Source organism: Musa acuminata, chromosome BXJ2-8, assembly GCF_036884655.1.
Source record: "Musa acuminata AAA Group cultivar baxijiao chromosome BXJ2-8, Cavendish_Baxijiao_AAA, whole genome shotgun sequence".
Taxonomy (NCBI): Eukaryota; Viridiplantae; Streptophyta; class Magnoliopsida; order Zingiberales; family Musaceae; genus Musa; species Musa acuminata.
The window spans coordinates 38,914,344-38,924,883 of NC_088345.1; positions in this window are offsets into that span (position 1 = coordinate 38,914,344).

The window sequence follows — 10,540 nt, forward strand, 5'->3', positions numbered from 1 at the left end:
AGGAAGTTTGCATGTGGGCGGCACCGCAGTTAGAAGAACGATGGAGCCGAGGGAGGCGAGAGCAACGCTCGCGTCGGAGAGGGCGAGTCCGACATGGACAGCCTCAGCGAGGACGCTACCGACGTCATTCCCGATCCCGGTCGTCACTCTCCGTTACGAGATCCCTAGAAACACCGAGCATAATCGCTTTATCTTTGTTAGTATTTTTTTGATGAGCTTTTGTATAATGTTTATTGAGTCTATTTAGTTCAGTTGTTTATTGAATCTGTTTAATTTAGTTAAAATCAGGTAGAGATTTATTTAATATTTATTTATTATTAAGAATCGTAGATTTTAAGTGGAACCCTATAAATAATGATATAATCCTTTCTTTTGAGAATCAATCAATCAGTTAATCAATAAAATATTATTCCAATTTGTTATGACAAATCTTAGGAAGTCGATCCCTCGAAGCGATCAAGAAGGTTGATCCCCTCGAAGCGATCATTCCCTTTTCTTCCATTTCTTTTATTTCATTTACAATAAGATTTAGGGTCTTATCATTTGGTATTAGAGCCTTATCATTTCTTTCATTTCTTTTACGATAAGATTTTAGGGTCTTATCATTTGGTATCAAAGCAAAAAAAGGGGGGGGGGGAACTAAGAAGAAGAAGAAGTCGCAGCAGCCACTTATGCTTCCCCTGCTTCCGGTGAGCCCACCCATCACCGTTGTTTCTCGGTTGACGGACCACCACCACCGTCGCTATTGCCCAGCTAGCAACTACCACCACCACCGCTGCACCCCCCCCGGCCAGCAACCTCACCTTCTTGTTGCTCGCATCTCGCTCGAGCGAGAAGGGCCACAGCCGCCATTTCCCAATCAGCAGACCACCCATCGCCACTTCTACCGTCGGCGATGCTGCCCCAACCGTGCCACCATCGCTGCCTTCCCTTGGGTCGCAGCTGCAGTCGCTCGACCATCTCTACTCGCGGCGATCAAACCAAGGCAACCACGACCGCCGCAGCCATCGCCGTTTCCTCAACCGAACGCGATCCCTCTGCATCACTAGTGCCTCCTTCCGTAGTGCGACAGAGACAAAGCAATGCTACCTTCCATCCGCACCATCGCAGCCACCGCAACGGTGAGCTCTTGGCAGTGCTGCCCCAGCTACACCATCACCGCAGCCTCAACCCCACTGCTTGACGATCGCCCCTTGGTTCACAGCAGTTGCAGCCACATCGACGTAGTCGCCTTCCAACTCCGACGCTCTCACCCCATGTAGTAACAAAATCAGGGTAGCAACTCTTCCTCCAACGCAGCGACCGCAGCACTGCCCTCGGGGTCCATCTTCTCGGCAACTTCGCATTGACAGTGCTGATGCCCTTGACCGACATCAAAAACAGAAGTTGAGAACCCAGATTTGCTGTCTTACACAATGGCCACCGATAACTCAGTGAAAGCACAAATAGAAGCATGAAAAATCAGAATTGAAAACCGATTGCAAGAAACACTTAATGATTTCAAAAAGAGCCTACCGGAGAGCCTCAACAAATTTCAACATGATGGGAGCTCAAGTTCTACGTTGAACAGATTGGGAGGTACAGGAAAAGGGCCCCAGGATGGTGACACACACTACCCATGCATTAGGGTAGAATTTTCACGATGGGAAGATGGGGATCCGACTAGTTGGATCTCTAAGGCGGAAATCTTTTTTGTTTTCACAGAACCCCAAAAGAATCTAAACTAGAAGTGGCCTCAATCCAACTCGATGGAGATGCAATCCAGTGATATGATTGATATGAAACTTTTCACGGAGTTCCTTCGCGGGAGCAGTTCAAAAGAGGGCTTCTTGTTCGCTTTGGCCCATCCAAATATGAGAATGTTGATTGCCAGCTCGCCAACATTCGTCAGACTTCTACAGTGTTAGAATATCATAGTAGGTTTGAAAGATTATCAAATCAAGCTAGAGATTAGTCAGACCGATAACTTCTAGGTATATTTATTGAAAGGCTTATTCCAAAGATCCGGTGTGAAGTTAAGGCTCGTCAACCCCGCACTATGATAGCTGCGATCATTTGCACATCTACATGAGAAAAAAATTAGTAAGGAAAGATCAGCAAGGGGTTTGTCCTATGATGAAAAGTGGAATATGGAGCACCGATGTAAACAAGGGCAATTTCTGATGATTGAACCAATCGGAGAGGAACCGAAAGCTAAGAATGTGGACTCTGATCATGAAGGATACTAGTAGCACTAGCCGACTACTCTAACCCGCAAACTATGGAAGTTGGCAGAATTATGGAACATCAGCCTTTATAGTTTTGATTGATACTAGTAGCACTAACAATTTTATAGATAGTGAGACTGTTGATCGATTGGCCCACCACATTGAAGGCTATGACATATTCGAAGTAAAGATCGTTGATGGATGGATTTTAACTTGTGATAACAAATGCTCAAAGATAAAATTGATTATACAAGGAGTTTCTTGTAACCATTACTACACTGAAAGACCAACCTGTTGCTTGCACTGTCAAAAAGTAGAGACTATACTTACTTGATCATCGGATTGTGATGTGTTACAGATAGCTTATAACTGAAGTACCCCTCGAGTTTGATATTGCTCAGCCTTGAGGACAAGGCCGATTTGAAGAGGGAGGAATTATTATGACTCTTTTTTATGAGCTTTTGAATAATGTTTATTGAGTTTGTTTAATTCAGTTAGAGGTAGAGGTTTATTTAATATTTATTTATTATTAAGAGTTCATGGTGGATTCTAGGTAGAACTTTATAAATAATGGTGTAACCCTTTTTTTGGGAATCAATTAATCAGTTAATCAATGAAATGTTAATTCCACTCTGTGGACAAACCCTAGGAGGCCGATCCCCTCGAAGCGATCATTATCATTCCCTTTTCTCCCTTTTTTTTTACGATAAGATTTTAGAGTCTTATCATTTGGTGTCAGAGCCTTATCATTTCTTTCATTTCTTTTACGATAAGACTTTTGGGTCTTATCAATTGGTATCAGAGCATTTTAGGGTCTTATCATTTGGTATCAAAGCATTTTACGATAAGACTTTAGGGTCTTATCAATCTTGTCAATTTGGATTGTTAGCGGGAACTGAACGAGATGAAGGCGGTTCAATTCGTGAGATGTAGGCCAATGTCCAGAAAGAGATGGGCGTCGTTCGAGGTCCGATCTCCTCTTCGCTTTTAGGGTTTCACCCTTTTTCTTTTACTAGATGACTTCTAAGGTTTAGTTGATGATATGTTTGATCGACATTGTCATAAAGCGGAAACCGAACTCTCTTGTAGGGAACTATAAGAAGGTCGAAAGGGATTTAATGCCGTCTTCTTTGATCAGGTGATCTGATGCTTCTTATTTGTTGTTTCAGGTGATGAGATGCCTGATCGACATTATCATAAAGCATGCCCGGTGCATCAGGGTGCCTACTATTGGAGGGTATGATGAACTATCCCCTTGAGTTCAAGGCACTTACCACATGTGGAGAACAATTTCCAGTTTTCTTCTCAAATACTTATTGGCACATCCTGGCCCAATGGGCTCACAGACCCAATGTGTTGGAAATTGTGGGCCTTAAATTACATGGCCTGAAAATTTTAAGCCAAATTACTATAGAGACTCAGTAAAGCCTTATATACAATTCCAATTCATCCTATATGCGATCGATCTGGTGGCCATGCAAAATATTCGTATTTGTTAGCAGTTTGTTTGTTATTGTTCTTTATGGTGATTTTGCAAACAACATACAAACATGATATGGATCATGATTCCTTTCTGTTTGAGGTCAATTGGCTAGAACAAGTAATAAGCTGGACCAATAGTGAGTTGGATGGAAGAATGACTACCCTATGTGGTTTGGGATGGCGCCTAGCAGCTTTGGCACAAGTGTTCGTATCAAGGGCTGGATCAGTGAGACTTTAATGGGAAAAGGTTTCAGATAATTTCATCATTTTCTTCTTCATTACCCAAGAAGAATATATGGCTATAAAATCACTATTAAGGTTCAGATGGTCTTAAAGCCTGATACCCTGCACCCCCCTTCTATCCCCTCATACTTGTTTTTGTTCATCATCCAGAAGAGGGAAGATTTTGTTTTTCCAAATTAGTGTGTCACAAACTTCACTTGCCATTGGGCAAACCAGATTAAGAATATTTTTGGGGAGAAGAAAAATAAAGAGCTACTTGATAATCCTATTAGTTATCTTATTCTTTAGACAATATCACGTGAGGATGAGAGTTGAGAGGTTAATTGAACAATAATGGTGCCTCTGGAGAATTATTTAATGTTGGGATACAAGTTAAATGTCAAGTAAAATTAGTGGCAGTGGCATTTCTCTCACCTGTAAATAAATCAGGTAAAGAATTTTATTAGATGAGATGAAAAAACATTTAAGACTGGCTTTCTACGAGTTTTTCTCTTTCTTCAACTTATTTTTTTTTTGACTATATGATATACATTGCGTAAGAAATTATTGAAACCAACTTGTGTTTCTAAATCATTATAATAGAAACATAATAAAAACTAATGCGGAAATAAAATAGCGTACCTCCAGTCATTGTCGCCAAGAATTTCTACAGAGGTTTCTTCTTGAATTTTGGCACTTCTCGGTTCATAACTCTCACTTTAGATGGTGTTGGAAAGCCTTTCGCTTCAAAGAAATGATTGAGCCCAAGGACCAAAATCCTCATATATATAGATGTTCTCCCATCAAGAACATTTATTATCACCAATTCATAACGTTCAAGAATTAATTCAAATTTATAACGTTTGGACCATAATGAAGAACTTTAATGATATTAAATATTTAATTTAATAATAACAGTTTCATTTATAAAGAATAAAAAACTGAAATCATTTAAACCATAGTTAACGAAGAAATTGATGATAATGAATTATGAATCTTAATGAGAATGATTACATTATTATTAAATATAATATTTAATAATAACGGTTACATTATTCCGCTTGGTCCATACGTTTATCTTAATAATTTGAATTAATCTTTCTTGAACAACTTTTTTAAGAAATAAATACACGAATCATAGCGATAAGTCCTCTAAGAACGAGTATTATTATCCATGTATCACAATGTATTTAGTTTCTTAATCTTAATATGGTAATATTACTTAATGAATAAACCTTATGTTTATTCTTGGTCCAGTAACAATATATTTTCTCAAAATAATGTGCACGTGAGAAAATTTCATAATATATAAGAGTTTCAATATCATTACAAAGTGGAATCAAGTCCCATTTTCTTTACATGATCCTTGAATTTCAGAGGTGGCATGCCTTTAGTCAAAGGATCAGCAATCATCAATTCAGTGCTAATATGCTCAATGACCACTTTCTTTTCCTTTACACGTTCTCTTATGGCTAAATACTTAATATCGATATATTTACTTCGACTTCCACTTTTATTATTTTTAGTCATAAAGATAGCAGCTGAATTGTCATAAATTTTTTTTAATGGCTTAGAAATAGAATCCATGATTCTAAGCCCAGAAAGGAAACTCTTAATCCATACACAATGTGAAGTAGCCTCAAAACAAGAGACAAACTCAACTTTCATGGTAGAAGTAGCAGTCAAGGTCTGCTTAGTGCTTCTCCAAGAAATAGCTCCACCGGCCATCATAAAAATATATCCTAATGTTGATTTACGAGAATCAACATAACCGGCGAAGTCTGAATATGGGTAACCAATCACATCAGATTGTTTGTATGTCTATATATAAGCATGTAATCTTTGGTTCCTTGTAGATACCTCATCACTTTCTTTGTAGCTGTCTAGTGGTCCATACTTGGATTACTCTGATATCGACCTAGCATCCCCACAATAAATGCAATATCAGGTCTAGTCTTGAGCATACATAAAGCTTCCTACGACAGAAGCATATGGGATGTTTTTCATTTATTCCCTTTCAAAGTTGTTCTTTGGGCATTGGTTCATATTGAACCTATCACCTTTCACTATGGGAGCAACACTTGGTGAACAATCTTTCATCCGAAATCTTTCTAGAAGTTTATCAATATAGGTTTCTTGTGATAGACCTAAAATGCCTCGAGGTCTATCTCTATGGATCTTAATGCCAATGACATAAGATGCATCACCCATATCCTTCATATCAAAATTTTTAGAAAGGAATTGTTTCACCTCATACAACAAACCCTCATCGTTGGTTGCAAGCAAAATATCATCTACGTATAAAACAAGGAAACATATTTTACTCCCACTAACCTTCTGATATATGCATTAATCCATGGGATTTTCAACAAATCCGAATGAAGAAATCACTTCATGAAATTTAAAATACCATTGGCGGAAGGCTTGTTTTAAGCCGTATATAGACTTTCTAAGCTTGCAAACCAAGTGTTCACCAACACTAGAGGAGAAACCTTCAAGTTATTTCATATAAACCTCTTCCTCTAGATCTCTATTAAAAAATATTGTTTTCACATCCATTTGTTGCAATTCAAGGTCAAAAAGCAACTAATGCCAAAATTATACGTAGAGAATCTTTCTTAGATACAGGAGAAAATGTCTCCGTATAATCGATTCCCTCTTTTTGAGTAAATCCCTTTGCAACAAGTCTTGCCTTGTATCTCTCAATGTTGCCTAACGAATCTTTCTTAGTTTTAAAGACCCATTTGCAACCAATAGCCTTTGCTTCATTAGGCAACTCTACAAGATCCTAGACTTCATTGCTCATCATGGAATTCATCTCTTCTTTCATGGTATCATGCCACAAATTTGACTCTTTGTAACTCATGGCTTGTGAAAATGTTTCAGGATCATTTTTAGCTCCAATATTATAATCAGATTCTTGTAGATATACAACATAATCACTAGGAATTGTTGATCTTTTATTTCTAGTAGATCTTCTTAATGTTGTACCAATGGTTCCTTAAGGAACTTGTGGTTCAACTAGTTGTTCAGGAGCTTGTTGTAATTCCTAAACTGCTTAATCTATTAGAATACTATCAACAACTTGTGGAATTTCAATGATTGGTTGTTCAGCACTAGTTTGTACTTGATGAGTGCTATGAACTATAACCAATCTATCATTTGATGTGGAAGGTTGAGATTCTATATGACCATGTGAGGAAACTATGTTCCTAAAATGATCGCTCCTACTAATCACATCATCCTTAAGAAATTTAGCGTTTCTTGATTCCACAATCCTAGTTGTGTGAGATAGACAATAGAATCTGTAACCTTTGGACTTTTCGGCATATCCAATGAAATACCCACTAATAGTCCTCGGGTCCAATTTCTTCTCTTGTGGATTATATATCCTGACTTCAGATAGACATCCCTAAACGCGCATATGTCGCAAACTCGATTTCCAACATTTCCATAATTCAAATGGTGTCTTTTGGACAGCCTTGGTTGGAACTCAGTTTAATATATACACAGCCGTCTTTAGTGCTTCAGTCCACAAGAACTTAGGAAGACTGGAGTTGCTAAGTATACTCCGCACCATGTCTAATAATGTTCGGTTTCTTCTTTCTGCAACACCATTCTGGTCTGGAGAACCAGGCATAGTGTATTGGGCAATAATCCCATGTTCTTGAAGAAACTTAGCAAAAGGACCAAGTGCTTGTCCATTTTCAGTATATCTACCATAATATTCTCACCCCTATTTGATCTCATAATTTTAATTTGCTTATCACATTGGTTCTCAACTTCAGCCTTAAAGACTTTGAAGACATCCAATGCTTCATTTTTGTTATGAAGCAAATATATATACATATATCGTGAGTAATCATCTATAAAGGAGATGAAGTATTTCTGACCATGTATGTCCATGTCTGGACAACATATATCAGTATGAATTATCTCTAATAAGTCTGAACTTCTATTAGCACCCATTTTGGACTTATTGGTCTGCTTTCCCTTAATACAGTCCACACAAGTCTTAAAATTAGTAAAATCAAGAGTACTAAGTACCCCATCTTTAACTAATCTTTTAATTCTCTCTATGGAGATATGTCCTAATCTCCGATGCCATAATATAGAGGAGTCCTCATTAATATTACACCTCTTAATGCCAGCATAAACATGCATTGAACTTTGAGTATTATCATTTTGTAATAAAATACGGTAAAGACCATCAAACAAAATACCATTCCCAACACAATCAGATTTATGTAATAAACGAAATGATGTGTCTTTAAAATTAAAGGAATACCCAAATGGTACGAAACAGAAATTAAGTTTCGTGAGAAACTTAGTACATAAAAGGTTTTTTCCAATATTAAAACAAAACTACTACTTAAAGTTAAAATGCATGTTCTAATTGCCTCCACATGTGAGCCCATCTTATTTCCTGATAAGATGCTTTACTCACTTCCCACTAGCTTCCTTAGGTTTTGCATACCCTGCAAAGAGTTTGCAATATGGATTGTTGATCCAGAGTCAATCCACCAGGTGTTAATATTAATATTGACCATATTAGATTCATAACATACATATGAGGTTGGTTTACCTTTCTTTTCAAGTCATTGTTGGAATTTCATACATTCCTTCTTCATGTGTCCCTCTTTTTTACAAAAGAAACACCTTGCTTCTTTCTTGATATCAGCTTGGGGTGGTATTTTACCCTTTCCATGCTGATGAGCTTTCTGATTGCCTTGATGTTTGTCAGTTTTGTTTTTCCCTCGAGTGGTTACTACCAATGCACTCTCACCCAATTCCATGACTAGCCTCTCTTCTTCTTGAACACACATGGTTATTAATTCATTGATTGACCATTTGTCCTTATGTGTATTGTATGAAATTTTAAAAGGGCCATATTGAGGTGGAAGGGTGTTCAGAATATAGTGCACCATGAAGGATTCTGACATATTAACCTCAAGTTTCTTAAGTTGAGCTGCAATATCTCGTATTTGCATTATGTGCTCACGCACACCCTTTATGTTGGTGAGTCTAAGGGATGAGAATTTCATTATTAGGGTACTTGCTAGTGCCTTATCTGAAGTGACGAATTGTTCATCAATAGCTTTTAGCAAGTCTCGGACATTTTTATGCTGGTCAACATAACTACGTATGCTAGCAGTCATCTTAGTTTTGATAAATATCACGCTGAGCCGATTGGATCACTCCCATCGCTCATATAACGTGATCTCAGTTGGAGTGCTGGTATTAGTGACTATAGGTGGTTCGTCTTTCCTGATAGCATAATCGATATCCATCCACCCTAAATGGAGGAGAACCCTCTCATTCCATATCTTATAGTTATCACAATTAAGTTCAGGAATATCACATCGAATATCAGAGAAATTAACAGTTTGAGAAATTGTATAAAATCAAATATGCTTATGTCAAAATTTGAAGCTTAATAGACTAAATTACATGTTTTACCAATGTGAAACATGTCAAAAAATATGAATCGCATAACATAAAAATTGCTTGTGGGCTAAATTCTTAATTCAAATAGATTCATATGGTTTTTATGATAAAACTATCAAATTATATTCCAATTTATAATCCATGTGGGTAAATTATGAAAATAATCTGATACTTTATCCTAATTAATTATATTAAATATAATAAAAGATCATGTGGGATAACAATTATTATACGAAATATAATCAATCACAATATGATGTCTAATTACTTATATGATCCTTATTTTAACTTTATATATAATTTTAATTAATTAAGTATGCTATGGCTAATTCTTAATTAATTCAGATTATATGGATCACTAAACATTTTAAACTAAAAAAATTGTTAATAAGTATAATTTAATATAACTAAATATGCATACATAATATGAGCATTTTACCAACTAAAATGTTGAAAATGATATTTCTTCATGATTTTCAATAAACTATATCAAGAAGTTTCCAAGAAGAAATCAAAATCAAATCATTTTCATGGCATAAAAAATGAAAACTCTTTCGTATCAAGGTAGTGGTCAAAAGGCTATGATACCAAATGTAAGAAATCACTGAAACCAACTTGTGTTTCTAAATCATTATAATAGAAACACAATAAAAACTAATGCGGAAACAAAATAGCGTACCTCCAACCATTGTCGCTAAGAATTTCTACAAAGGTTTCTTCTTGAACTTTGGCACTTCTCGACTCAGAACTCTCACTTTAGATAGTGTAGGAAAGTCTTTCACTTCAAAAAGATGATTGAGCCCAAGGACCAAAATCCTCATATATATAGATGTTCTCCCATCAAGAACATTTATTATCACCAATTCATAACGTTCAAGAATTAATTCAAATTTGTAATGTTTGGACCATAATGAAGAACTTTAATGATATTAAATATTTAATTTAATAATAATAGTTTCATGTATAAAGAATAAAAAACTGAAATCATTTAAACCATAGTTAATGAAGAAATTCATGATAATAAATTATGAATCTTAATGAGAATGATTACATTATTATTAAATATAATATTTAATAATAACGGTTACACATTGTTCATGTTCATGAGATTTGATATAGTCTTACTCTGGTTGTCAGTGACCTAATGTAACCCTCCACCCATTTTATCTGAGCTTGTGATC